The 24,577-nt window shown below is 56.9% G+C and overlaps 1 pseudogene across 1 annotated transcript in view; it reads right to left on the reverse strand.

The window, feature by feature from the left end:
- LOC308640385 (dynamin-1-like) overlaps positions 1-24,577 on the reverse strand; it is a 36,258-nt pseudogene that overhangs the window by 9,415 nt on the left and 2,266 nt on the right. Inside the window, exons 2-15 of the transcript XR_014024339.1 lie at positions 13,696-13,769; positions 13,334-13,483; positions 12,845-13,048; positions 12,487-12,585; positions 12,244-12,404; positions 11,089-11,231; positions 10,833-10,968; positions 10,576-10,643; positions 9,355-9,493; positions 7,279-7,365; positions 4,781-4,851; positions 4,565-4,616; positions 4,343-4,354; positions 2,011-2,124 (exon numbers count right to left, since the gene is read on the reverse strand). The product of XR_014024339.1 is annotated as a dynamin-1-like (transcript). The remainder of the gene's footprint in view (positions 1-2,010; positions 2,125-4,342; positions 4,355-4,564; positions 4,617-4,780; positions 4,852-7,278; positions 7,366-9,354; positions 9,494-10,575; positions 10,644-10,832; positions 10,969-11,088; positions 11,232-12,243; positions 12,405-12,486; positions 12,586-12,844; positions 13,049-13,333; positions 13,484-13,695; positions 13,770-24,577) is intronic.

Below are 24,577 nucleotides of genomic sequence, written 5' to 3' on the forward strand. Positions count from 1 at the left end.
GGACCCTGCTGCCTGGACGACCAGAGGACACCTCCACTCCGTCTACCCAGTGTTTAGACTATCTGTTCAGGACTCCCGCATTGTACTGTAGTCTGCACATTGGTTAGGCTGGGCTGGGTTAGACCCTCGGCGCCGCCGCTGCAAGCTGGACCGACCCGCCTGCCATCCCAGAACCGGAGCCCGCAGCTGGGGCAGGGGACTTGGGGGCACAGGGTGGGCTGGGAGGATGTGCAGAGAGATGGGGGTGCCACCCTGCTGTGGGACTGGTGGGGAGTTGGGGGGTCAGCGGAGGAAGGCTGGGAAGACGGGGTCACGGGGAGCTGGGGACGTGGGCAGCGCTTGTCTGCCCCGAGGGCCTCCCTCACCCCAGACGCAGGCAGCTAAGGGGGAGAAGGAAGCCGGACCCCAGCCTCTGTGCGCCTCCATGTCCCCAGCAGTCCTGGTGCAGAAATCCACTCACACCCCTGCCACACACCTCCACACGCACCAGCACAACTCATACACAGACGCTGACGCCCACGCCCTCGTCCCAGGCATACACACACTTCACAAGTGCACACACACGTGCACGCACACACACCCAGACACAGTCTCACAGCGGAACACCCTTCCCCCACCCTTACACCCCAAACTTCCCACGCGCCCCCTCCCTCTCAAGCCCCATCCCTACACGCACACCCAAGCATAGGCACGCAGAGTCACACTGAAGCACACATTCACACCTGGTGCTCACACCCTAAACACACCCATCTGCACCCCCCCCACAACATCCACAAGCTACAGCCCCGGGCCCCAGACACAGAACACAGCCCCCCCCCCACTCCCCAGCCAGTTTTCACACACAGCTAAACTCCACCGTACACACAAGGCTTCAAAAGGACCCGTACCCACAGGTATGAGGACAAGGGACCCTCTCAGTCAAGTTCACTCCTCCCCAGTGTAGCCAGGCACAGGGCACAACAACCCCTGGCCCTGTGTAAGAAGCCCCCATAGAGTAACACGGGACCCAAGGAGGGGTGTCTAGGGAGCCAGCCAGGGTGACAGAGCAGGAAGCCACCCCCCAATGGCGCCCCACGCCACCTCACACTCCATCCCTTCCAGGGGCCTCTGGACTCAGGGAGAGGCCAGGGTTAGGGTAATGAGGTCCAGATGGCTTGGCGCCCCTGCCAGTGACGACAGAGGGCCCCGCCCAAGGGGGGAGGTGGGGCCCCTGCCCAGAGCAGACTTGGAGGAGACAGGGACCAAGGAGAGGACATGGAAACCAAAATCACTGGCCCCCACCCCAAGACTTACTCCCCATCGACAGCACCCTAACCTCCAACGGTCCCCTCAGGAAGAAGGGGTCCCTCCCCCCACTCCTTGGCCAGCTGGAGCTCATGACCACAATCTCCCACAGCCCTCCCTGTTCTCTCTGGTCACCTCTGGAATCCAGATGTGGACGCCAAACAGACTCATTCTTAAAGGAGAACAGCAACAGGGGAGGGAGGTGGCAGGGGTTTCTGGGTGCCCTAGTAGCAGGGAGGTGTTCTGTGGGTGGCCCTGCAGGGCACCATCGCTCCTTGTCCCTCGGCCTGGAGGCACAATGGCCAGCTCCCTTGGATATCAGGGGCCCAGGGGACTGGGGTGCAGGGGTTAACCGCATGTCTGGCAGCTGGACTCGTGTGTGTCATGGGCCTGTAGGGGCCATGGAGGAGGCGGCACGCCCTGGAGCGAGAAAACAGGAAGGCCACTGGACTGGCGGGTCAGGGCCCACCCTCTCCAGGGCACTCAGCCCGAGCTCCCCCGTCCCACCAGCCCACCTTCTCCTTTCACCTTGGGCGAGAGAATACCTCCCTCAGAGCCCAGGACTGGCTGCCTCCGGACCTTGCATTCTACTCTACCCATGAGTCTTTTATGAGACTTTAAAAAAACCCTGTGGTGTGGTGGAGGACACTCCAGGGGCAGGACAGGGTCTGAGCCTGACTCTGGCCACCTGCAGGACTCTTCGATGACCTGTGTCCCCTTGCTCACCTCATCATCCTTATACCAGGAAAGATTCTCAGCAGTCAGCACAAACCAGTACTCCTTGGAACCCCCCTTCATGATGCCAATATTATTGATGGTCAGCCAGCCCTTCCGGATGACCTGGACGGGAAGAGGCAAGGAGGTCAGTGGGCAGGGGCCAGGCTTCCCCATGGAGAATGGGGTAGGCAAAGAAAGGCATTTAAAAGCCCACCCCCTGCCAACACTTGGAGGCCCAACTGGTCAGGGAGGGTGAAGGCCAGACCTTTCCTGGTTTGAACCACAAGTGAACAGAGTAGGAGACAGAGGAAGGCAGAGGTCAGCTCCAGATGAGGGGCCTCTACAGCCAGAGCTCTCTGAGCAAAGGGCTGGAGGCTTTGGTTGAGAGTGAACTCCCTGTTGATGTAAGTGTGCAAGAAGCTGTGGCTGAGTGGGGAAGACAACTGCAAGGGTCTTTTAAGTTTTAGGTCTAATCTTCCTAAGACTTATTTCTGACCTCAGGGACTCTGCACATGCAGTTGTTGCCTCTGCCTAGAAAGTACTTCCCCTTCCTTTGGGTGTCAACTCAGGATTTACGTTCTCAAGCAGGCCCTCCCTGGCCCACCATGTAAAACAGGATCCCCATGATAATCTTTGATCACTCCCTTAGGTCTTCTATAATGATGACTGCGATTTTTTTTAATATACTGTGTGTGTGTGTGTGTGTGTGTGTGTGTAAGAGAGAGAGAGAGAGAGAGAGAGATTATCTATTGATGCAGCATTCTCTGCTAAACTGTGAACGCTCTTGCTCATAAGTGTAACCCAGCACCCTGCAGGATTCTTGGAAGATTCCGTTTGTTCTGTGGTGTGAACAATGAAAGCTACACTTGTACAGTTCTAGCAATCTTTGCCCCATGCTCCCTGGGGTAGGGGAAGCGGATGAATTACCTAGGCCCTCTTCTTCCTAGGGAAAGCTCAGAATTACAATCAAAGGTCCCTTTTCATGACAAAAAGCAGCGGTCCCCAGGACTGTCCTGAACACTGCCACAGACCAGAGCCTGTGAATGCCACTCCACTGGCAGGGTCACTGTCCAGAGAGGATGAGAGAGCTGCTTCTCTCTGGCTCTCACCTGCATCTCTGAGCGTCCAGGAAAGACCTAAGGAGGCCTGGACCTGCTTCTGAAGCCCCAAAGCCCTTCCGTGGCACTTCTCACCTCTGAGAAGTCAAACCTCACAGCCAATCAGCAGCCAAGCGGAGGGGGGATCACAGGGGCCTTGGCAGGTTCACAGGGACACAGAGACAGGTGTCCACCATCTCTTGCCTGCCCTACCAAACCGGCAAAAAGCCCTGCAGTGTCTTGTCACTATCTTTGGAACTGAGTCCACTCCATATCCCAGGATCTGGCCAGCAGGGCTGCCACCTACTCTCTGCCGACCTGCAGCCTTTGTCCTCTCCTGACCACTCCCAGCCCTGGACTCTTTCCTGCATATCCAAAGCCCCTCTCTGCAGCCCCAGCGCCAGAGAACTCCCACCCTACCTGGAGCCCTCAGGTGGCAGGGGAGGCTCAGTCAGGGACTGGCACCTGTGAGTTCTGGCTCAACTGCATTTCCCTAGGACATTACGTCCACTCATGCCTGTCTTCTATGGAGGATCTACTATGCACCAGGCAAGGGGCTTGGGGCTGAGGACTTAATAATGAGCCAGACAGACTCACCCCTCCCCTTGGGCCTGGGAGGGAAAGAGACATTGAGCCAACAGTCACACCAACACCTAGATTCTTACAAGGAAACTACAGTTTGGGGAGACTACTGGGGAAAGTGCTGATGCTCTAGGGCTCGTGTGTACAGCTGGGGTCGAGCAAGGGCTCCTGATGAGTGGTTTCTGCAGACATATGAAGGACAAAGAGCAGGAAGCCAGGTGAGGAGGGACTCGCCTCTGGACTTCCTGTATCTCTTTAGCCAGCTCTAGTGAAGGCCATCAGCTTCCTATGGGCCTGTCCCCACAAGGATGAGTGGATACACTCATCCAACATCCACCCCAGTATTCACTCACCCATCCATTCACCCACCCGTCCGTCCAACAGATGTCTAAGGAGCAGCTCCTAGTATCAGGCCCCCTGCCCACATGGTCTAACTCTGCCTGAAGCAGGTGCTTGGCTCACCACCCTGATGGATGGGTGGATGGGACTGTGCATGGCTTGACCTTGCTTGGTCAGTGAGCAGGTGTGGGACACTCATGTGCCAGTGTGTGCAAGTGATTCAAGCCAAAGGGTGCCCTCTTGCCCACTGCAGACCCCCATTTCCAAAGGGCCCCCTCCTCCCCTCACTACAGAAGCCAAAGAACCCCAGTCCTGGTACTCACCAGAATCTCATCCTGCAAAGAGGTAACCATAGCAACCACGAGAAGCATCGGGGAGAGAGGAGAGAGGGTTACTGAGGCAGAGTGGGATGCTTGTGGCTGGCAGATGACAGGCTCCCTGGCCCCCATAGGACCCTTCCTCTCAGGGGAGGGGGGTTCCCAGAGCTTGGCGTCCTTCCAGTACCCTCCATCCCTCGAGCCGCTGGGATGCTGGGGCCCACTCACCTGGTTGCCTGAAGCCTTCTTCTTGTTCATCTGGTTGCTCCTCTGCTGAGCACTAAGAGGAAGGGAGGGAGGAGCCTCAGAGCTTCTCAGCCCCACCACCCACTGTGCAGGGGCCACAGGACCCAGAGGCCTACCCTGGCAGGCTCAGCCCTGTGTCTGCCTACACTTGCCACATCACACAGTGTGTCACCTCTGCTGCGCAGGGAGTGTACTCACTTGGCAAAGCCTATGAAGTCCTCGTGGTTGGTGTTCATGTAAGCCAGCTCAATATCGATGAGAAGCATGACCTTCGGGTTACGCAGGTCAGCAGCAAGCGGAAAAGACCACAAAGTTTAAAAATGGATGACCATGTGGAAGAAAAGCTCTTGCGGCACATACAGAAGTTTAGCATCCATTAAAACCACCAAGTTAATAAAAATAAAGTCCCTACAATCAGTGAGTGAAAGATAAAAGAAACACAAATTAAATAGCCAATAGTCAAAGAGTCAAAGGCCATGAATGGGCAACTCATGGAGGAAAAGGGGCTCACCTTCGATAATAGAGAAATGTCAGTTCAACAAGGAGGCCCTTTCTCCACCTATTAATAATAAGTGATGACCCCTGGGGGGCATTATACTCTTAGTGGAAGAGTTTGTTTGTTTTTGGTGATGCTGGGGGTTGAACGAGGCCTCCCACATGCTAGGCAAGTGCTCTACCACTGAGCCCCAGCCCCAGCCCAGGTGGTATAAATTAACTTCACCTCTTGGAGGGTGCTTTGGCTATTTTTTAAAAATATATTCACCTTATTTATTTTTATGTGGTGCTGAGGATGGAACCTAGTGCCTCACATGTGCGAGGAAAGTGCTGTACCATGAGCTATAACCTCAGCCCTGGCAATATTTAACAACAACACTGAGATGCACATACTCCCTTGCAACACGCTCACCAATTGAACAAAGGTATAGGTACCAGAGTGTTCAGGGTAGTTTATTTTTGTTGTTGTTGTTGTTATGTGTTTGTTTTGAGACAAGGTCTCACTATGGACAGCCCAGGCTGTCCTTGAACTCCTGGTCAGATGATCTTCCTGCCTCAGCCTCCCCATAGCAGGGACTATAGGTACGCACCACCATGCCTGGCTGCAGTATAATTGGTAATAGAGAAAAATTACCAACAAGCCAGTGGCCATCAGAAGGTGAAGTAGATTATGGCACTCCCTAAACCATAGGCAGTCTGCTGCCGTTCAGAAGAATAAGGAGAACTTCTAGGAGCTGTCTTGGGACAACACTTCCCCAGGCACATTATGAAGTGAGAAGAGACTCAAGGTGATCAAGGTGACTTTGAGGAGGCAGGCTGCTTCCTAGGAGCCTGGGGCCTGTCCTCACTGAGCCTAAAATCCTACAAATGAGGTGCTTCTGCCTCTCAGGGCTGGCGTAGACACAGTGAGGTGAGGCCGGCATGCACCCAAAATATAATAGGTGCTCAAAGATGTGAAGTGCTATAATTATCTTTAGAGAAAAAAAGGGGGCAGACACACAGCAGGATGGTGGCTCTTGAAGACAAAGGTGCAGTTTGCAAAGTGTGTGTATGAGTGTGAGCACTCAGGACAATGCCTGGGTGGGGACACACCAAACTGCGGGGGTGGGGAAGGGTGAGTGGAGGTGCACTTACTCGCAATTTAATCACTTCTATATGAATTGAATGTTTTATTGCGTATCGATCACTTTTGAAATTAGAAAGAGACGAATAAAGATTTTTAAACATGACATCAACAGCAAAAATACGAGTGAACTGCAGACGTATCATTGTGGAGGAGATGTGAGGACAGGAGTGGGAAATGGGAGCCAGAGATGAGCACAGACAGAGGGGTGGCCGAGGCGGGTCAGGGAAGAGTGGTATAATGGGCCCTGCTCCTCGCCACTCCTCCCGGCTCAGAGACAGCATTCAGTGACCATGTCTGTGAATGAATATTTGATGAATGCTAACCTAAAAGGAAGGAGTCAACCACAAGGAGTATAAGGTGAGCCTGAGAAACAGCAAAGAGAGGCCCAAAGAGAGACAACAAGAAAGACAGAGGCCAGAAAGCCAAGAAAGCCAGACTAAGAAAGAGAAGGACACACGATGGGAAGGTAAAATGGCTCAGCCACTGTGGAAAACAAGATGGCGGGTGCTCAAGAAACTAAACGTAGAATTACCACATGATCCAGCAATTCCACTTCTGGGTATAGACCCAAAAGAAGTGAAGGCAGAGACTTGAAAAGATATTTGTACATCCATTTTCATAGCAGAATTAGTCAGAGTAGGAAACAAGGGCTGGGAACATAGCTCAGTTGGTAGAGTGCTTGCCTCACATGCACAAGGCCCTGGGTTCAATCCCAGCACCACACACACACACACACACACACACACACACAAAGGACAAAGATTCTGGAACGTGCTACAAGACACAAGACGGATGAACCTTGGAGATATATTAAGTGAAATATGCCAACACAACAGGGTAAATATCATATGATTCCACTCATGAGGGGCCTAGTGTAGGCAAACTCCCAGAGAGGAGAAAGGTGGCTGCCAGGGACGGGGGTGGGGTGGGGAGTCAGTGTTTCATGGGGGACAGAGCTTCCGTTTTGAGAGATGACAATAGTTCTAGGGATGGCTGCACCTCAGTGTGAATGCAGTTCTGCGCACTCTACCACAGCAGGAGAGAGAGGGGCAGGGGGGCCAGGGGCCGCGCTCACCTGCTCCTTGGTGCGGCCCTCACGCTCCCGGATGTGGGTGGTCACGATGCGCTCCATCTCCTCCCGCAGCCGAGGGTACTGCTGGAGCTGGGAAGGGTGGGAGGCAAGAGAGCCACGTGCACGGGGGCCATGGGAGGGGCCCCGAGGCCCACCAGAGTCCAGGGGCCCAGGGACAAGGGGACAGAGGCAAGGCGGGAAGAGGGCCCGGGATCCCAGGAAGCTGATGGCACCAAGCCACGGCCACCCCTAACCCCAGCGCGTGGTTCAAAGTTCTTTCTGGCTGCGGGCCCTCTCTGAGGCCTACTGGGGCAACCTCTGGTGGGAAGGGCAGTTCCGGTGGTGAGGAGCACCACAGGAACCAGCTTGCTCCCTGGACAGCTGCCATCTTGGAGAATGACCAGAGGGATGGAGACCTTTGAGGACCATTAGCTCCCAAGGTGTGCACTGGCCCTTGGGTGGCTGCCCTTTGCCTTCCGAAGGCCTGGAGGGACAGCTGGGTAATCAGGTGGGGAAGAGCCTCGAGTCCTATCCAGGAGGAATTGGGGGGGTCAGGGCCCACGGTGCCAGTTGGCCTCCTGAGTCAGGCTGGGCACAGGCAATGCTCCTTGTCAGAGCTGAGGAAGGGGCAGGTTTGCAGGGGGAAACCAGCGGTCACACCAAAGGACATGCAGGAGCCACAGGCATGCGAGGGCACCGGGACATGCGGAGGTGGGGGTGCCAGCAGCATGAGCAGTACCCCGCGGGGGCCTGACTGGGCCCTGGGCCCTCTTGGTAAAATCCTCCTTTTGCATGCACCTGCCTGACACCATCGTCCCCAGCCTCCTCTGCCTAGCTCCCGGCTGGCAGGCCAGGCTGACTCTACCCACTCCTTGGAGCAGGAGCTCAGCAGCACCCATTTCCCCCGCTTCTCCAAACTCTTCCCCTCTGCTTGTGAGTCCCGTCATCTCAGCCACACTGAGCTCAGCCACCTGGACAAGGACAAGATGATTGACTGCACTGCAAGTGGCTGTTGGATGTCACCTCTTCCAGAAAGTCTGCCCCTACCAGACCACTGAGAGCTGAGTTAGGGGCCTCCCTGTGGCACCCAATCTCCCTCGTCCAAATGGGCAGTCCTTGTCCCAAAGGCAGGGGTGGAGGGGCCAGGCATGCCTCCAGAGCTCAAAGAGGGCATGTAGAAGGGATGGGGGAATGAATGAAGGATGATGTCTTTGTCCTTCTTGTCGGGCTGAGTGGGCCCAGAGTCCTTGACCCTCTGGCTTGTGAACAGCTCTTCCTCAGGGAGGGAGGCTCAATGAACTTCGGATGGTGGGGCCCACCCAGGGGGACCTCCAGTCCTGCTGTCTGCCATCCCTACGTGAGACCCAGCTGGGCCAAGCTAAGACAGCTCCCTGTCCTTCTTCCCATGCTTGGGTCCAACCCCTCCACGGACCCCCCTGTGTGGGAACAGAGCTGGGGTTTGGTAGGCCTGGGTCACAGGTGATTCTGAGGGCAAGACGGAGGCCAAGGAGCTGGGAGGAGGCCAGTCAGGAGAGGCAGGAGGATGCGGAGAGTAGCAGTGCCCTGCAGGCCAGCCCAGGAGATGCCTAGGTCCCACGGTTCTGTGGCTGTGCCAAGGGTGTGGCTGGGATGGCCCAGCGCAAGGGACCTGAGGAGGGGCAGACTGTGAGCAGGGACTAGACATACTGCTGGCGGGACCCAGTGGACCCTGCTGCCCCTCGAGGCTCAGGGAGGGACCTCCACTCCTCAAAGTCTCCTAGTCTGCATAGATTGTGGACTGAGTCATCACTACTGGGCCTCTGAGGTGGCCCCCAAGGCTCCCCCTCCCAGAGCAGGGTGGGAGGGGGGCAGGAAAAGGAGGGAGGAGGGAGTATTGCCAAAGAGCATGACCAGTCCTCCCAGCTTCCAATCCCTCGGTCCCCAGGGCTGGAGCTCGGGGTTCCCTCTGCTGGCCCGTGGCTGCCTGCCTCCCCCACCCCGCTGAGGCCTGTACATGCTACCGAGGAGGCAGTGGGGACTGGGGAGGGAGTGCCTGGCAGCAGTGCAGGGTAGGGACAGAGGCAGGCTGGCCTGGGTTACCTTCTTGGTGCACTGTCTAACGGTGCTGATTAGCTCCGAGATAACCATGTCCACACACTTGAGACACAGTTCTCGGATCTTCTTCACCTGCTTTTTCACAATGGTCTCAAAGGCCATGTCTGGGGTAAACAGCCCCGTTCTGAACCCCCGGAGCGGGAGAAGGGCACAGTGTCACAGGCCAGCACCTGCCAGGAATGACAGGCCAGGGCCCCTCCCAAACCTCTGAGCTGGGTGGGGGCGGGGGTCCCATTACTCTCTCTGGGCTTCAGTGTCCCCACCTGTCAGATGGGTGAAGGGATTCTAATGAGGGGCTTTCCCTACAAGGTCTTTGGGGGCAAGACAAGGGCTGCTTGTGTGCATTTACATGTCCTGCTGCCTCTTAAGTGGTCCTACAAAAAGCTCTGTGGCCAGAAATGGCTTGGCAATGGCCAAACTGGGTTCTCCCGAAGAGCCGCCCAGGAGTGAGCATCTTGGCCATGGTGCTCATCAGCAGGTAAACTCCAAGTCCAACCTCGGATTTTCTTTTCTAGTTCCATTTCTGTCTACAGTCTTGGGTCATTCTAAGAAAACCGAAATGAGTCTGCACAAACCCAGGGACATGTCAGTCTGTCTGCGCCTGGCACTAGGAAGTGCTTTACATTGTTCTGCTGCCTGGAGTGGCTGAGTGAGCACAGTGCGGATCTGGGTCTCTGCAGGGGTCTGAGCTGTCAAGGAGAGTCTACCTCCCAAGCCTTCCTGCTCCACAGGCTGGATGGCCTCGGGAGGTGGGCGAACGGTCAACACTGGGCTGATGGGGACGGGGAGGGTGTGGTGGGTTGATGCTGTGCCCCAGGCCCTGCCCAGTGGTGTGGGCACCTTCGCTCAGTAACCTGGCTAGGACTGGGTGGAGATGCCTCACCCTGGGGAAGGGCAGGGGCCCAGCCCTAGAGGGTACTTCTCAGGCCATCTGTACTCTGGGCTCTGTGCCCTGCTCCCAGGCCCTGCTCCAGGGACAGTAGAGGAGGCCATCGGGTTGCAAGGAGTGCAGTGGTCTAGCCCCCCCATCTGCCTCCCCTGGCTGGAGCCTGTTGAGCTGGGAGCTAGAAAGTTGGGATTGAGGGGACTAGGGAGCAGGACTCTCAGGTCCTTCCTGAGGGGGGCCACTTCCCTGCTCTCTGCATCAGAGCTAACCCCCTCCCTGCCCTCTGGGGTTCAACCCCCCTCCCTGGTCCCAGTACGTGCCTAATGCCATGGATATTCTTGATGGCATAGCTGATCTCCCTTCGAAGTTCTTTCTCATCAAACTCCATCTATGAGGACAACAGAGAGAAAGATGGTCAGGGCCTGTCCCTGTTGCGTGGGAGGCCCAGGCAGGGCCCATCCACTCCCAGGGCCGAGCACCAGGGCCTTTGGAGAGTTAAGCAAAGGACCACATCAGAATGTCCTGGGTGGGAGTGGAGACTTCCTGAGTCCTCCATCCCTGGGGCTTCCTGTCCTACCTTGACTAGCTCAAAGGGGAAGCGTTCATGGAAGATCCGGTTGATGCGGGCTCCCCCAGACAGCTCATAGGTGTCGATCTGGTCTCCAGAGCCCTCAATACGCTTCTCAAAGTCCACTGCAAACTGCTGGACCATCCTGTGGAGAGAGGTATGGCCCCGTGGAGAGAGCCCTGGGGAGTCCTGTGCTGAAGAGGGTGCTGAGAGGCTGGGGCGGGGACAGCTCAGCAGTGGGATGTCAGGGCCGGGAGAGGCTCACTGGAGCAGGGCCTTGGTCTTCCGTGAAGGGTCATCAGGGCGGAAGTTCTTGTACTCCTCCACCTCCTTCTCAATGGACAGCAGCTGGCTCTGCAGCTTGTTCCGCAGCCCAGGCAGTGTGTCCCGGATGTGGTTTGTCAGTTGCTGGGTGTGAAGGTGAGGAAAAGGTTAAGGCCACAGAACCAACCCAGCTTTCCAGGGAGCCAGGCAGAGAGCGGGCTACCAGGGGGCCCTGCGTATGTGGTGAGGTGAACACTGGAGGGATGGACATGGGGCCACCGAGGGCTGCCCTGCTCCAGAACAAAATCTTCTTGCAGGCAGGCTTCCCCTTGGCATGAGTTCACAGAGGTGTATTATTTGAATTAATGAGCACATAACTCCATTTTCAAACAAAACCAGAATCCCGGATTTGTATTTGACATTACTTGATTTTTGACCAGTTTAACGTTTTCAGATATCATAAAGCAAACCAAATGCCTCTAACGCAGGGGAGGCTGAGGGCTGCCCCCTCATTCCCTCTAGGGTTCAGCCCTTCAGGTAATTCTCAAGTTGAGGCGCCCACTCTCACTAGGTCCCCCCACACTGTATCTCCCTGTATCTTCATAACAACCCCATGAAACAGACTCTGGCGACATTTCCCCATTTCATAGATATAGGAATACAGGCGCAGAGAGCTGGAGAGTGTCTCAGCGCAGGCTGGAACCCAGGTCTGTGGCACTCCCCACTGCCCCTCTCCTGTCAAAACCCACAGCCCTGAATTCTAGAGGCCCATTCCAGATGGAGAAGCACCCAGGGAAACCCCGGGGGGTGTTGACCCCAGTCTAGGGTCCATCTCTCCCCATCTCGAAAGGAACCAGGTCTTCAGCTGCGTACACACCAATCATGGCCCCCAAACCAAGCCCTTGTCACTGCCCCCCTCCACACGAGGTCTTGGCCTTTTCTGTGTCCCAGGAGTTCTGGGGTTCCCCAGGTAGGTCCCACACAGGGTCAGCTGCAAAGCTCTGTGGCCATGGGATGTGGGCAGCCTCCTTTGCTTTTCTGGGTGTTTGTTCGTCTGCATGATGGGTGCGAACCTCTCAGTCTCCCTCAAGATACATTTAAATTACTCTTTGGTCATGCTGGTATCCCTAGGCTCTGTCCTAGCCTGTGCCCCTACCTGGTTGAGGACCTTCTGCAGGTAGGGTGTCCCCATGCGGTCAGCCAGGTGGCGATAGGATGGGTGGGAGAGGAAGAACTTGCGCTCAGCGGCCAAGGCAGCCGTGATGTCCTTCTTGCCATCTATGTCCTTCTGGCTCCTGTTCACCACCCCAATGTAGCCTGTGGGCAGTCAAGGTCAGGGAAGCGGCCTTCTCAGGAGTGTCCAGAGGAGCAGGCAGTGGGTAGGGGAGTGGTCGCCTACCTCTGCGCAGGGGGAGCAGCTTGTTCTCCAGCACATCCCTGGCATCTGTGCCCTCATCCATCAGGTCCAGCTTGGTGATGACCCCAATGGTGCGCTGACCTGGGGGTGGGCAGCAGGAGGGCAGTCCTCATGTAGACCTGCCCTCAGGAGGAAATCCCCAAGCCCACCCACCCTGCTCCCCGTCTCCCTGCCCATCCCCTCACCCACTCCTGGGACCCCTCCTATATTTTACACAGTGACGTTTAAAAGCATGGATCTGCTCCCACCGCTATTCCACCTAGACCCTGCAGGGGCTCCCCTAAACTAAGAAGCAACCACCCCCGGGGCCTGGCACACGGACTGCCAAGTGGGAACCTACCCTGGGGGTCCACCTCCTTGGCCACCTTGAGGGCATCAGAGTTGGCCAGGTCGGAGTTGGCAGGGGACACCGCCAAGATGAGGCAGTTCTCCTTGGTGACGAACTGCATAAGCATGTCTCGGATCTGGAACTCGATGTCCGGAGGCTGGTCTCCCACGGGCACCTTGGTCATTCCGGGCAGGTCCATCAGCGTCAGGTTCAGTACTGGACGGGGCGACAAGAGGGATGGCTCAAAGCAAGGGGCATGACCGTGGGCGCGCAGAGTTACAGAACAGGGTCGGACCCACGGGATCCGCGTGGGAGCGGGGTCTAAGAAGGACCAGGGTAGGGGCTAAGGATGGGCGGAGCCACGGCGGGGCAGAGCTCGGGCTAGCAGGGCGTGGAGGGGGCGGCTGCGGGGGCGGAGTCTGCGCCAGAAAGGGGCGGAGCCAGAAAGTGTCCTGGGGGCGTGGCTAGGCAAAGAAGCAGGAGGGCGGGGCCAGGTCTCACCGTGCCGCGAGTAGACCCGCAGGTTTATCGGCACCGGAGAGATGCCCTTGTTGGTACCGGTGACCCGGTCGGTCTCGGCTTCGATTTCCAGGCGCACCTCCTCGAAGTCAGTGAACTTCTTCCCCTTGCAGTGCAGGAACTCCGCGTATTCTGCTCCAGAAGCGGGTAGAGGAAGGGGGCGAGCATCACAGTCCGGAACCCACCTGCACCCCATCTCCCACCAGAAACAGACTCCAAACACTTTTATCTCCCTTGTTCAGGTAAGGAATGGAACCCGAGGAGGGAACGAAGCCCTTCCTTGGTAACTTTCAAGTTCAATAGAAAGGTAGCCCCTCACCTTGGGGCTGATGGAGAGCATGTACCTGTGTTAGCATTGACCAGCTGCAGGACCAGGGGACGCCGCGTGACAATGCCAGATCCTCGGGGCAAGAAGTCCCTGCAAGGATCAGAGGAAGGTCAAGATCAGGAGTACCAGTTCTGCAGCTGGGAGATCCAAAATCCCCTTAAAGTGCTGACCCCACCGCACCTTAGAACAAGGGCTTCAGGCCCTGAAGGGGTGATGCCACCCAGAAAAGTGGAAAACACCCTCTTCCAAGTCCCCACATAATTTATGCACCTAAGCTGCCAGGAGACTGCACCAGCAATTCCCCAGATGCCTCTTAGATATGCCCTGTGTTGGTTCAGGACCAACAGGAAGTTCCTGCCCCAACCCAGCCTCAGCCACTCAGCCTGGGGGAAACTGAGGTATGGCTGGCCTACACCCTCAGTGTCCAGTGGCCACAGAGTGGATCCCGAGAAATGGCCCTGCACTTCATCCCCTTCCTTTCTCTGTGGGGAAGGGCAACATCTCACTTCCCTTTTCTCAGGTCCCATCTGGCTGGGGTTGAGGACAGGCAGATGCAGCGGGGAGGAGGCAAGGAAAAGAATTTGGGCTTCAAAAGTGCCCATTGTGTGCCAGCTGCTTTGTGGGCGATATCTCTAGACTCCATACAGTAGCCTCAGGAGGTAGTTGCTGCTACTATCCCCATTTTATGGATGAGGAAACTGAGGCTCAGTGATGTTCAGATTACACAATCAGTATCTAGCAGAGCGGACCTTGGACTTGGATCTGTTCTACCATGCAGTGAAAGCTCTCTGTTCTCAGCCCCCCATGGATCCAGTGCCTGTGGATCTGGACTGAGGGGTCACAAGTCATTTGTCTCCAGACCCAACAGTCCAGTCTGTATTGCAGACATCGCTCATGCTGATGTCAACCCCAGCTGTCCTTTTGGCTGAGTCTTGAGGGTGCAAGTACTCTGTCCTGTCAGCTCTTCTTGTTCCCTCACCCCACCCACCTCGCCCTACCCCACCCCAGGCAGACACGAGGGCAGAGGCCTCTCCAGGAATCAGGCTGTCATGGGATCCCCAGGACCCAGGAAAGGGGGAAGCAGGCCAGAGCCTGAGGGACTGTGGCCAGCTGCCGCCTCATGGAGCAACACATGGAGACCAGGAGGGGAACACACAGGACTGACAGAGCCAGAGGTAGAAGCCAGGTCTCCCACCACCTGCCCAGGGCCTGACTCAGATTCAAGGCCTGGGGCAACAGAGAGGCCCAGGGCTCCCAGGATCAAGGCCTCCTGTTGGAGCCCTCGCCTGAGCCACCTCTGGGGAGAGCAGAGCTGGTGAGGAGGAGCCAATGGAAAGGAGATGGCAGGTAGCTTCTGCATTTTCAGGTGCCAAGCAAATTTCATTGTTGCCAGACTATGAGCTGTGGGAGGGCAGGGCCAGCACTTTCTCTCTGCCACAGATCCCAGGGCTCAGAATCCCAGTATTCCAGAGGTGCTCAATAAATTCTGAGTGAATCCCAACTCCTCAAACATGCTCTGATATGGAAATTATAATTTTACAGATGAAGCAATTGAAGCTCAGAGAGGGGAAGTGACTCACTCAAGGTCACACAGCAGAGCTAGGATTATTCTTCTCCTTGCATCTATTTATTTATTGGTGGTGCTGCTGCTGGGGATTGAACCCAAGGCCTAATGCATGCTAGGCAAGCAGTCTCAGCTGAGCTATAACTCCAGCCCCCAGAGCTGGGATTATGATAGAAGTTGCTTTTGTTGGTTTTGTTTCCTTGGGGTGATGAGATTCAAACCCAGGTCCTTGCACGTGCCAGGCAAGTGCTCCACCACTAAGCTGCCTCGCCAGCCCCAGAGCTGAGATTCAAACAAAGTGCAGGCTGGCCCCCAGAGCCTGGAAACCTCCCCATCCAACTGTGTCACCCCCTAAACCCGAGGAGCCAGACTCCACTTTTTATGTAATTCAATTCAATCTGGTCTGTGCCAGGCCCTGTGCTGGGCCCTGGGGACGGGAGATGATGAGTCAGACAGCTCCCCACCCCAGGCGCTCGCAATGTGGGGAGGAGACAGGCAAGTAAACAGTACATGCAAGTCTGTGTGGCCTGCACTGCAGAGTGGCTGGCACACAGGGCGGGGCCTCCTGGGGGGACCTCCTCCTTTATCTCTCCTAGGTGTTACTCAGTGACTCCTTGGGAGACAACCCCTCGGTTTTGGGGGACCCCCAGGACCATGAAGATAGGACAGCTGTTCTCATAGAGGCTTCAGTGGGCGTGGGGGCCTGGGGTCCACCTTCTTCCCCATCAGCTTCTTGCCCAGCAATACCATGGCAACTGCTGTTGCCATGGAAACTGCAGGAGGGGCTGGAAAGGATGGGACTCCCCACGGAGAGTCCCCCATGCAGAGACATGGACCTTGCCTAGAGTTCTTCCCCAAGAGGCATCCCCCTTGAGCAGAAGGGCCCACCCCTGAGCGTGGAGGTCTCTGAGGTGCCAAATAGGGAGGGGGTATGCAGAGCCCAGGGCCCACCTAGGCAGGGTGATGGGTGGTCCACGGCCTGGACCAGCCTGCCCCACATCACTGCCTCCCTGGGGCTTCTTCAAAGGACAAGCAGCTTATGGACAGCAGAGATTAGCGGGCAGGGCCATGTCTGGGGGAAGAGTCTCTCCTCCGCAGGGTGGTCATGGGGGTGCCAGGGAGGGAGGTGTCCATTGCTCTCAGGGCCCAGGTGCACAGAGTGAGGCACATCAAATTTTTGAGGCAGCTTGTGCAAACGCACAACCTTCAGACATGCAGGGAGGCAGAATCCGGATTCAAACCCCATCCCCACATGGCTGTCTTGCTCCCTGTCAGGTTTAAGGCTCACTGGCTGAGTGGTTCAAAGCCCATGCAGGCAGATGCCCTGGACTGGAACCCCACATCTGCCTTTCCCCAGCCTGGTGGCCTTGGTCACGTCTTTTCACTCTCCAGGCCTCAACGTCCTCTGGCGTCATATTAACCCTGCCTCATGCACCTCCCTGCCGGCAGCAGTGGAGGATTCACGGAGCTGGTTCACACCAGAGCTGAGCCCAGGCCCGCCCCGCAACTGGAGCGGGCTGCTGAGGGTCCCCTGATCTCACTCCCCCCCTGGGATGATCCCCAAATTCCATCAACAATCCCCAAATCCCACAGAACCCTCCTCCACCTCACTTCTTATGGCCACCGAATTGAATCTTGGGACCCTGATCATGAAATGTTAGAGGGAAGGATGGGAATTTGAAGAGCAAAGCTTGTGGACAATGTCCCATTCCTCCATAACTGTCCAGAAGGTGGGACCAAAGTCCAGAGAGGGCAGGGAACTGGGAAGGCACACGGCGATGGAGAGAAGGCCAGGATGGGAAGAGAACCTGGAGGCCAGCTTCCCAGTCCCAACGACTTGACAGACAGCGCCGATGGCAGAGCCTGACACAAGGGAGGGCTCAGGCAATGCGGGAGAGAAGGAGCCTGGCTCGGCCATTCCTTCCCCTGCCTACACTGACCCACTCGGTGCCTGTTAAGGCTAACAGATCCCTGGGGGAAGTCAGCCTGATCCAGCCTCCAGTCAGTGGCACCCCTGCACCTCCTGCCCAGTTCCTGCCAGCTCCTGCCCAGGCGGAAGGAGGACATGCAGGTGCCCAGACAAAGTGTGTGGGGGCCCAGCAGCCGCGGTGGCCGCGTGCTGCTCCGTGCGGGGGAGGGTGGATGGTGGCCTGCCAGCTCTCCCACTCATTTTGAGCAGATGGTGGCTTCCCAGGGAGGCCTTGCCTCGCCATCTGCAGAGGCACCTTCAAACCTGGAGCAGAGAGGACAAAATGCACACCTCAGGACCTCCAAACGCCACCGACTCCCTGTCTGATTTGGTACTGTCGCCCCCGGAAGGGGGTCTGGAGAAACTTCACCAAAAGGCTGAAGGGACCCCATTTCCACTCTAGGAGCTGAGATTTGGGGCCAGAGCTCAGGGATCCCGGTTCCCAACCCTGTTGCATAAAAGTGACAGTGGGGGGACCCACTAGTTCTTGGGCTTTGAGGTCAGACCTGCATGGACTTGTGTGGCCGAGGGCAAACAACCACACCTCTCTGAGCCTCCGTTTCCACATCAGGAAATCAGGCTGCTCCGAGGCTTATATCAGTAATGCCTGAAGAACTGGCTGTCACCGCGATGATAAATAAAGACGACGCTTCTGAGCCGCGGAGAGCGGCGGGGCTGTGCTGGGTGCTGAGCGGCAGGAGCTAGAAGGCGGCTCTCCAGCAGCTGGCTGGCCCGGGAGCTGGAGTGTCTAAGGCCAGATCTTGCCCTGAAAATGGAAGGCAGGGGCTGGGCAGGCTCCCAGGTGCCCTCTGAGGCAGGGAGCTGGGCGCGGCAGTGGGCTGGCCAAGAAATACAGCAGGAAGGGGTGAGTCTGCCCTGGGCGACAAGCCCCTCTCTGTTCCCACCATCCCAGAGGCCCCTGGGAGCCCACAGCCGCCCACATCACAGCGCATGAATTCCAAGATGAGGTTTACATTTTTTTTCAAATGTTTCTACTTTTTAAAAAACATATATTTTTTAGTTGTCAATGGACCTTTCTTTTATTTGCTTATATATACACACACGCAGTGCCGAGGGTCCACCCCAGTGCCTCACACAGGCTAGGCAAGTGCTCTGCCACTGAGCCCCAGCCCCAGCCCCAGCCCCAAGGTTTAGATATTTCAAGACAGTTCCTTGACAGTCCTGCTGGTCCCAAGAACAGGGACTGGGCTGGCGCTGTTTCCCACCATGTCCCAGCACCTGGACACTCTGTGGCAGCACCCAGATCACCCTGCCCAGTGCCAAGAAGATTGGAAGGTGAGCTCTCAGTGCCCCCTCAGCCTCACTGGGCAGGCATGGAAACCCAGGAGCAAAGGCTGACATGTCTGGCCCCAAAGTTGTGGTTAAGCTGGTGACAGGGTAGGGTGGGCACCAGGGCTCTGGACCAGTACCCTGTCCTCCTCTTCCCCACTAAGGAGGATCTACTAACTTTCCTTCCTTCCTTCCTTCCTTCCTTCCTTCCTTCCTTCCTTCCTTCCTTCCTTCCATCCTTCATTGATGTTCTTTTCTCTTCCTTCCTTCCGAGTGTTGATGGCTGTATTTCCAAAAAGGAAACATATTTCTCTTTTGCCCCCAATTTTAAAAAAATCATATGCTCTCCATTTGAAAAAGTCCAGAAGATACATAAATACTTTAGAAATGACCAATCATCATCCCAACACCGGGGGATAACCTTTGTAAACATTTTATTATCAATAATAATAATTGCTGATGGATTGCTGGCTGTCGGCCAAACCTTTGCCAGCAGCTTCAAAATCCACACCATCCTGAGATTTCTTTTGGGGGTGAAGGAAATATTCTAAAATTAGACTGTGGAGATGGTTTCACGACTCCATAGATATACTAAAAATCCTTGAATTATACACTTAGCATGAGTGAATTTTATGGTATATAAATTTTTTATTACACCACAATAAAGCTGCTTAAGGGATCTGCGTCCTCTGGATTGATCCTCCCACGGCTGTGGGAGGTGGATGCCATCAGTTTCCCCATCTCCCTGGGGAAGAAACTGACACTCAGAGAGATAAAGCCCTGTGCCCCTGAGCTGGGTCCCTATCCACGTTTCAGAAGCTTCTTGACTCACCAGACAACACGCTGGAGCCATTCAATCTGGAGCTACATCTGGATTCACCAGGAGCACCAGCTCTAACACAGAAGTGCGCCCCTGCTCCAGGCCTCCGTTTTCCCATCCGTGAAATGGGAGCCAATGTAGCAGCTCCCTCCCTGGACTGTAGAGGGGCTGCCCTGAGGTCCTGGCTGCGGAAGGCCCCACAGAGGGTGCCCACTGGGCAACCAGACCTGGATACTGGCAGGCACTGGGTACCTTCTCTGTACTCCCTCCAGCTGGGGACTCTCAGGTGAGCGTGACTCAGCTACAGAGATCCTCCTCCTCCTCCTGGCCAGTGGCCTCCTTTCTCCCTGTGCTGAGACCAAAGGTATCTGATAAAAGAGTAACATGGTAATGAACGGATTCGAGGTGAAAAGTAGCCACGGTCATTGCTGTTGTCTGTCAGGACATCCTAAGAGGAAATAGAGCCGTACCCAACACCAGGAGGGTCAGGTCGGTGGGGCGGGTGATGGGGATGGCACCCTGGAGTAGGTGACGGCTGACGAGAGACTCGGGGGGAAGGAGCCAGTGAAGCAGGGAGATGGGGCTGGGGCAACGGGGCGCAGTGGGCACCCAGGACCATGGGAAAGGGCTCAGCTCCCTCTTCCCATGACCTGTAAGCTCAGGCGGCCCAGGAGGCAGGGCTGGGGGAAACAGGGCCGGGGGCCAGGCCTCAGGGGCCCAACTCGGGAGCTGGGGCCTGGTTATGGGGGCAGGGTCTCCACAGTAGACTTCAGGCAGAAGAGGTTAGATGGGGGGCTTGGAGAGTCCCCCACTATTGTGCAGGGAATGGATTGGGTTGAGAGGGGTGAAGGCAGTAGAGGTCAGGGGTAGGTAGACAGGGCAGGAAGCTGGACTGGATGGGGAGGGTGAGGGGAGGTGGATCCCGGGGCCTCTGGCCAGGGCCCTGGGAAGATCCATCTAGAAGACCGTCCTGAGTATCTTTCAACCTGATATTCCTTTCCCCCGTTGCCTAGGATAATTCCGAGTTGCTAGAGCTGCTCTCCAGACCACTTTCAGGTTTTTTTTTTAATATTTATTTTTTAGTTGTAGGCGGACACAATGTCTTTATTTTACTTTATGTGGTGCTGAGGATCAAATCCAGTGCCTCATGAGTGCTAGGCGAGTGCTCTACCTCTGAGCCCCAACTCCAGCCCTTGTTCAATCTCCCTGGTACCAGAGATGGAACCCAGGGGCACTTAACCACTGAGCCACATCCCCAGCCTAATTTTAAATATTTTATTTAGAGACAGGGTCTCGCTAAGTTCCGAGGCTGGCTTTGAACTCATGATTCTCCTGCCTCAGCCTCCCAAGCCGCTGAGATTACAGGCGTGCGCCACTGCACCAGGCTCCACTCTCAGTTCTTACCCAGATCTCAGCCCAAGGAATGGGTAAGAGCGCAGAGACGCTGGGGGGAGCAGAGGAGAGGGGAGATGGGGTGGCACATGTGTGTGGAGACCTGTGCCGCTTCCTGTCCTTCCTCTTGATTTAATCGCTGTGTGACTTCAGGCAGGTTCCCTACCCTCTGTGTGCCATTTGGCCATCTAAAAACCTGGGGTGTTCATTTCTGCTGCTCTGCAAGTGGAATGTTGATTCCAAGGAGACTGCGGTGGGCACTGTCTTCCTTAGACATGGGGAATCGGGCCCTGATCCTGGGTCTCACACTCAGGGGGCCCTCTGGACTTTGTCCGGCTTCACCCTCCCCGGGGGGCAAGGAGCCAAGGGAAGGGAGCCAGCTAGAGCCTGCAGACCCCTCCCAGGCTACCTTGGGAACCCTGGGATCCCCTCTCAAGCAGTCCCTAGCCCACCCCTGGGTCTGCCTCCTGCAAATGGATTTTGTTTCAGGGGGCAGCACAGGCCCAAGGAGGGTCCTTCTTGGGCCCATGGAGGAGTGGAGAATGAGGGCCGGGTGAGCTCTGGAGGCTCCTGGTGGCGTGAGGTGGAGTGAGGAGGGACCAGGGCAGCCCAGGGGGAAGGGCCATCTGTCCCCACTCAGAGGGACCTCAAGTCCTAAATTCAAACCCAGCCTACCAGGCGGTTGTGAAGGTGTGCGTCAAGGTGGGAGAACAGAACGCCTCGTGTTTAGCAGCCGCAGCTTGATTTATAGCTGGATTGTTAGGCCATATGGCATGTGGGCCTCCATTTCTGCTCTTGCCCACGTCTGACAAGACTGCACCCGTGACTGGCTCCTCTGCCGCTGCCCCACCTGCCTGCCTGCCCACCCCACCCTCTGCCTTCCCACCCTCTGACCCTGGCCAAAGCCTGGGAAATTCAGTCTCCTGGCACCGGGATCAGATGCTGTCTGCCAGGGTAAACTTTCATTCCTAGCTCCTCTGGGCCACCAGGAGGGGCGGGGTTTGGGCAGAATGTCCCTGGCAGGGCACCTTTCCTTAAGTCCAGCCCCCAGGAATGGATTCCACACGCAGTCCCTGGCAGCACCACTGAGCATGGGGCAGGTGTGTGCGCTGAGGCACACGGAGGCTGGCGCCCAGGGCAGCTGCCACAGCTCTCTGGGGACAGGGACAAAAATCCTGCCTCCCCCACCTTCTCAGTCTGGCCTGTGGCCTCTGCCTCTCACTCAGGGTCCTTCACCAGGGTCCTCAATCTCGCAGGCTTCTCCCCTCTTGGGGCCAAGCAGGCACCTGGACTGGTTCCCTCTGCTTGTCCAGCCTCAGTGCCACCTCCGGAGGGCCTTCTCTGACCCCAGGCCAGGGCTTCTCTTCACTCTCAGGCTCCCGTGGGATCCTTGTGGGTTTCACAGTCTCCTGTCCTCTTGGCTGGGACCTTCCCGAAGCACAGGTAGGTCTACCTGGTTCTCAGCCCCGTCCCTGGGGCCTGGCCCAGGGCAGGTTTCAAGGAAATATCTGCAGTCAGACAGCGACTCCCTGCCTCAGATCCCAGTTAACCCCTCGTCTTCTCTGGTCTCAGTCTCCCAGTCTAAGAAACGGGAACACCAGTGTGCGCCCCAGAGTGTTCAGGGACAGCACAGAGCTTTACAGTGGGGAGTGGGTGTCTCCCAGAGGAGGGCCAGGCCTGACCAAAGAAGGGCTCTCAGAGGTCAAGGCCAGCACCAGGCCCCTGGGGAAGCAGCTGGGGACCCACATGGGGTGTAGGTAGGCAGCCACCTAAAACCCCAGCTCCATCCAGGCAGAGGTTCCCAGGGGTCCGCTACCCCACCTGGATGGAGCCGATCCCCACCCCAACTGTGGCCCCCTCCCAGGCTGCAGGACATCAAAGCCTTGCCTGCCCAGGCCCCAGCAGGGATGAACTGGCGCGTCCTCCACGCCAGGCCCTCCAGTTCCAGCTCCACTGCAGTCCCACCAGGGAGGTGTCATTGTCCCCATTTTACAGATGAGGAGACAGCAGCTGGGCAGGGGTGGAGCACACGCTCCAGGTGGGCCACCCTCAGGCCTGGCTCCAGCCCCTGCACCTTCCTCTCCACAAATCCCCCCTGCCTCAGCCTTCCCGGGGGGCTGGAGGGCGGGGCGGGGCGGGCACGCCTCTGGCCCTGGAGGAGCGCTCCAGGACCCTGGACAGGCCCCTTGACCTAGGGCCAGGTGTTGCTGGATCCTCCTCTGAACTTACCCCAGAATGAGCTCATCTACTCTCCGGGTTTACACGACAACTCCCAAATTTCCATTTCCAGCCCGCCTTCCCCCAGCTCCTGACACTTCCCCGGGAGTCTAATGGGCACCTCAGGCTCAGTATGTCTAACCCAGCACCCTCTTCCCTGGCCCCCAATCTGCCCTGCCCCCCTATCCCTGACTCCATCAACGGCGACATTCCTGCTTCTGAGCATGCGTCAAAGACCTGGTTTTCTTTTTGGTACCCGGGATTAAACCACTGGGCTGCCCCAGCCCTCCTTTCTTTCCCTTTTTTTCTTTTTTTAAAATTTTGAGACAGTCTTGCTAAGTTGCTTAGGTCCTCACTAAGTTGCTAAGGTTGGCCTCAAACTTGTGATCCTCCTGCCTCAGCCTCCTGAATCGCAGGGATGACAGGCCCTGAAGTCATTTTTGATCCCTCTTTCCCACCTTTTGTGTCCACCCACCACAGATCCTGAACCCCACAATTCTCGACAGAGGTATGGCTCTGGCCGAGGCCCCCGCCTCGTGCCCATGCAGCAGCCACTCTTGCTTTCTCTCTGACCCTGTCCCCAAGTCACACACTTGCCAGAATCAGTTAAAGTCATTGAATTACTTAAAGGCTTCCAAGAAAAATGAAGACACACACACATTCCTCACCGAGCCCCTGCCTGCCTACCTCTTTTATCTCATTTCTCCTCGACACCACCTTTTGTCCTGCCCCAGGGCCTTTGCCTTTTGTCCTGGCCCAGGGCTTTTGCATTTTCTGTTCCCTGGCCCAGAGTTCCCCCCAGCTACTCTCATAGCTCCTCTCGGTTCATCGCTCACCCTGGTGCCGCCTGCTCCTGGAGGCCTTCTCTGCCCTTCCAACGCTGGCCACACTCCTCTGCCTTTGTCTCCTCCCTGCAAAATCCCTGGCCTCAAGGCTCCGTGGCCTCCAGGAATGCTTGCTAAATGACCCGAGGAGCCAACCTCCATTTGCCCTTCTGTGAAAGGGGAGTGAAGACATAGCATAGATCCAGACAAGTCCCAGCAGGGTCCTGGGCAGCTGCCGGGCCACCTCCATCGCAGAGCTGGCGGCAAGGTCCTCCTGGGTACCCAGGAGCCCAGGCTAGCCTACCTCAGCTGGTTTCCTCCAACTCGATTTCCACTTCCTCTCCTCAGGGGGTTGGCTCCTGGGAAGCCCCAGGAGGCAGAGCTACTGTTACCATGCTCACCAGACTGGGGACCAGCCCTGGGTGGAGAGGTCGGGAGCCTGTGAGGGAGCGGGCAGGGCTGTCTGAGGGCCACTGAGCCTCGGTTTCCCTGCTTCTGCCCCAGCACCGGCCCCCTCCCTCGCTTCCGGGATCCCAGTGCTCTCCCACCCCTCCCCCACACTTAGAGGAGGGCTCTTCCAGCTCTCTGGGCCGGTGGGTGTCAGGCACCCTACACATCTTCCTTCAGGGATCCCGGCAAGGGTGTTGAGATGCGGAGGGCAGCAAGAGGGCCAGGCCTCCTGAGCAGAGTTCACACCTCATTCTGCCCCTGAACGAGCCAACAGTGGCTGAATCTGCTGGGGCTGGGGCTGGGCTAGGGGCTGGGGCCAGGGTGGGGCTAGGGCTGGCCTGCTGCCCAGTGGACTCCCAGAAGCGGGAGCCA

The sequence above is a fragment of the Spermophilus citellus genome, assembly GCF_964194105.1.
Source record: "Spermophilus citellus genome assembly, contig: SCAFFOLD_131, whole genome shotgun sequence".
NCBI lineage: Eukaryota > Metazoa > Chordata > Mammalia > Rodentia > Sciuridae > Spermophilus > Spermophilus citellus.